This window comes from Macrobrachium nipponense, chromosome 23 (assembly GCF_015104395.2).
Source record: "Macrobrachium nipponense isolate FS-2020 chromosome 23, ASM1510439v2, whole genome shotgun sequence".
NCBI classification, from domain to species: domain Eukaryota; kingdom Metazoa; phylum Arthropoda; class Malacostraca; order Decapoda; family Palaemonidae; genus Macrobrachium; species Macrobrachium nipponense.
In genome coordinates, this window is record NC_061090.1 from 70,764,322 (window position 1) to 70,769,321 (window position 5,000).

The 5,000-nt window shown below is 38.6% G+C and overlaps 1 protein-coding gene across 1 annotated transcript in view; it reads left to right on the plus strand.

The window, feature by feature from the left end:
- LOC135201592 (SCY1-like protein 2) overlaps positions 1–5,000 on the plus strand; it is a 598,006-nt gene that overhangs the window by 474,724 nt on the left and 118,282 nt on the right. The window lies entirely within an intron of this gene.

Sequence of the window (5,000 nt, forward strand, 5' to 3'; positions counted from 1 at the left end):
TATATATATATAAATATATATATATATATCAAAGAAGAAAGTAAACATGGGGAAAGATGTGGGAAATTTTGTGAAAAACTGTACGATACAACACATGCAAACCTGCAAGGATAACTTCATGCAAATTAGGATCATATCCGATACCAAGTAGACCTTTTCAGAGAAAAATATCCAGGGAAATTTTTGTGAGTCTAGATATGCGAATAAGTCCTTGTTAGTATAAATAGATGAACTTACAAGGATAGTAGAAATTTTCCCACTTGAGCATAAAACGGCGGAAGAAGTAGCTATAGCATTTTTCAATGGTATCATTTGCAGATACGGCTCACCCGAGGTTCTATTGACCGACAGTGGCAGAGAATTTGTGAACAAAACTTTGGAATGTTTAGCGGAAGTCATGGGGATACAGAAAGTAACAATTATTTCATACAGACCTGAAGCTAATGGGTTGTGTGAACGAGCGAACAGGAAAGTGCTCGAGGCTCTCAGGAGGACTGTAGGTGGTAATGATAAGAATTGGGACAGATATATTGATATCGTTAGACATAGTATTAACACTATGGTTAGTGATTCCATTAAAATGTCTCCATTTGAAGCTTTGTTTAGTTGTCCAGCACGAGGCACATTTGATCTGCTAACTATACCTCATCATGGGGAGGATACGATCGAATCATTGATATCTACAGCGAGAGAGAGACATGCTTGTCTCAGCCGTAATCTCGAAGCCGCGACCAGAGAGATGGTAGAGAAAAGTAATAGTAAAACATCTGATCCCAAGATCAATGTCGGAGGCGAGGTATTTTTGAAAATCAGCGTGAGAAACGAGTTGAACTACAAATTAGGCCCGAAATTTGAAGGTCCTTTTAGAGTCATGAGGAAAAAATTGGAAAACATTTTAGGCTAGAGGGAGGGTCGGTCGAAATTAACACATATATCAAAACTGAAAAGAATTGGTTGTGGTGATTAATATATTGTCGCGCAATTGCATTTTGTTGTCTGGTTTTTGTAAATTGATGGTGAAATGTGTTTAATGTTTTTTTCTTTCATTTCTTCTACTATTTTTTTCTTATTATGCGCAAACTTGGCATAAGATTCAGAGGTCAATATTTTACGTGGAAAGTTAAAGCTGAGAAACATGATGATAAACACGTGATAATTCCTGTGTGTATGGGGTTTTGGAGCTGAATTTTTGTGGTTTTTGGTGGGGGGGTGTCAGATTTTTTGGGGCTGAGTTTTTTTTTGTGGCTATAATCTTTGGCGGTGGTTTTTCTTGTGGTTATATTTTTTGGGCTGTGATCTGAGCTTTTACGAGCCGATAGGTGGTTATTGGGGTTTTATGGGTTTCGCTGAAGAGGTTGTATTTTATTTCACCAGTGGTTATAATGGGTGGATTGCGGTATATATAAGGGTGGTTTCTGTGGTTTATATCCCGACGAGGTATGTGGTTTTATATACTTCTGTGGTAGTATCATGGGTGAGTTATGTTTTCAGAACAATTTTTTTCGGTACCCTTGGTGATATTGTTTAGGGATTTAAGGTGGTTATGTGGTTTTATATACTTGTGGTAGTATCATGGGTGAGTTATGTTTTCAAGGATAATTTTTTGGGTACCTTTGGTGACATCCTAGGGATAATTTTGTGAAATGTGGTTATATAGTGTTAGTATAGAATTTTGGGGCTATTTGGAGAATAATGATTTCTGAGGTTGCAAGTCTGATTAGACAAATCTGTAGTGCGATTCGAGCACATGAGGTGTTCACAGGTGGAATTTTGCTGATAATGCTGTGATGAGTCTGGTTGCTGATTTTTTCCTTTCAGAGTTGATTACTCGGAGATTTGCACTATTTTTTCAGAGATGTTGATTATGACATTCCATGGAGATGTATGTAAGAGGTTGATTCCGGTCGATGAGATATGTTGCGGTAGCAAATTCCATAACGATACATACTGCATTTATTGGGGAAAACGTTGGATTATATATGTTTTTTTCTCTGTACATTTTGTAATAGGGAAAGTTCACTTATTATTGTTATTATTATATTTTTTCTTTTCCTACGAGAGATGTTGTAAGTGGTAAGTGGGGTTAAGCTTTACATAGCATTTCTATTTTAGACAGGAGGTATAATTTATCAGGGTATATGAGTTAGATAGAAGGGGTGTTCGGCATTACATTTCATGGAGGTTAATTATATAAACAGTAAAAGGGTTTTGCTGTTAGACATTATGGTTTTTTTTTTTTTTTTTGATAGTATGTTTGTTAGATATAGGATTACTTGTGAGGATTCAGTGGGAAAGATTATATTTTGTTTAGTGAGGAATTTTTAATAATTGACTATGAGATTAGATATATTAATTAATGACAGATTTGTGTGGTAAAGCAAGACTTTAGTTATTCTGTGATCAAGTAAACTTTTCAAATACGGACACACGATGACTTTAGAGAATTCCCAACTTCATGTGATGGTGACGATGGGAACGGCTTGGTTCCACAGTACCAGAGGTCGAGTCTACACACAAGTGGCGATGCTGTGGATTGCCTTTGCAACGGATGAGATGTCGTCGGTGGATCGTCTCAGGATATGTTCTGGGATAAATCAGGAGTCTACAATCTTCTACGAGGCGGGTGCGAGTCGCACTTGCGTGGAAGTCACGGGATATTTCCTTGACAACGGGGTGGTGACCGCGTTTACTTCAGTAGAAAACGTCAAATCTACAGTATAGCGACGAGGGGGTGTTGGATACACTTACGAGGGTCGCAGGCGCTGAATAATGGCACGTGCTGAATTGTTTCAAGATGTTTTACGTGCTCAGCCTGCGTCTACAACTATTTTACAAGTTCAGCCTATCTTAGCGACGGATGAATTCTTCTTCGGCGAACGTTACACAATTCCAGTCGTTGTGTTTATGACGTCCATAGTGATAGTTGAAATATGTGTTATGGGGGCTATCTTGCAAACATTATGACCATTATATACTGGTTGCTGATGTGGTGTGAGACAGGAGTGCACGAAGGACATAGGTGGCCGAGCCATATTAAAGAAGAAAGTAAATGTGTGGGTGAATTGTAATACGTCAGCTTTCTTGGCTTGGAGACAGAGAGAGCCTAGCGACAAGCCCTTTTCGAAGTTTGCTGAGATGAAAGAATGGTATCGATGATTATGCACTGTGAGGCCGGAGACCTGTACAGCCAGTTGCTATGTGATTTTAAGGTGTGCCCGATATGTACATATGTTTGTGCGTGTAATGATGGGTCCAACCGTATATATATATATATATATATATATATATATATATATATATATATATATATATAATATATATATATATATATATAAAACATACAACCCCCCTAACCAATTAAGCCATTTTTTCTAGATTATCCTTCAGCACTTCCTACATTTTCTTAAAGTTAGCCCCCTCTCAGGTAGTTAATAGAAAACGGGATTTGTCACCCCTATTGGCCATTGCCGCAGTTTATATAATGTGATTTTCTCCGATTGCCAGCGCAAGGGGGCGGGGGGAGGAGGAGAGTGCTTTCGGCGAGGAAATCTAATATTCATCTCCGTAATTGCTTGAGAGGTTAATGGAAAGCAGTAGTTCCCAACTACGCCCTTTCATTTGTCATCCTCCCGGAGAGAGAGGAGAGAGATGAGAGACGAGATGATGATGAGAGAGAGAGAGAGAGAGATTGTCATTTTGTTATATGTCGTTACGAGCTTTATATCTTTGTTTTGTTATGAAAACTATTTAATTATTAGGTGAGAGAGAGAGAGAGAGAGAGAGAGAGAGAGAGAGAGAGATTGTCTTTTTGTTACAGTCGTTACAAACGTTCTTATCTTTATTTCATAATGAAAGCTATGTTAATCTATGGTTGTGTTTCGTGTGTGTGTATGTGTGTGTGTGTGTGTGTGTGTGTAGAGAGAGAGAGAGAGAGAGAAATTGTCTTTGGTACAACCGTTACCAGCGTTCTTATCTTTATTCCATTATGAAAACTATGTTAATCTGTGTTTGTGTTTGTGTGTGTGTGTGTGTTTTTGAGAGAGATAGAGAGAGAGAGAGAGAGAGAGAGAGGGGGGGGGGGGAGGAAACTGGAGGCCAGCGGATGGAGAGATCGCGACTCCTCCAAAAGGCGGCCAATTAACGCTCGCCAATCCACCTGGAATGGTCTTATCTTATCACCCTGTACCGGAAAGCATCATTATATTGGCTGTTCAGCCGAAGCAGTGCTTTCAATCAATTGTCTATTGGACTGGGACACTGGGCCAAGGGGCAGCTGCAGCTGTGCGTAGGATGAATCATTTGGAATTAGTCCCTGTCACAATTACTCGGGCTCCAGATAAGCGTTTTGTTTTTTGTTTTTTATCCCAGTAGGTAACCAACCCTTCTAATATGTGGAGGGCCGTTCTATAGGTTATGATGCCGTGGTGGGAAGACCTTGCTGGCGATTCTCACTTCATGGTCTGTGGATGATCTTTTGATTTAGGGCAAGACGTTGCAATGTGGCTGCTTATACATGCTTATGGATGGATATGCATTACAAGCTACCAAGTTCACATACACATACATATATAGCTATATGTATTAAATTCTAATTATACACCACCATTCGATTTTATCAGTCCATCGCATCTGCACTATCGGTAGTTCGGTAGCCGTCATGACTAGCATTAACACATTTATAAGCACATACAAGTGTATATATATATATATATATATATATATATATATATATATATATGTGTGTGTGTGTGTGTGTGTGTGGTGTGTGTGTTTGTGTGTGTGTGTATATATATATATATATATATATATTATATATATATATATAAATAAGGCAATTTCTGTCTGTTTGTTTGTCCGTATGCACGCCCATACTGTGAAAGCTAGGGCTGCCAAATTTTTACCATAGACTTCCATCCAACGGCACCCCCCCCAAGAAAGGTTTAGTCAAAATTCGAAATTTGAAAGCCGTTTCTAAGGTGTCATAAACCCCTTATTTTATA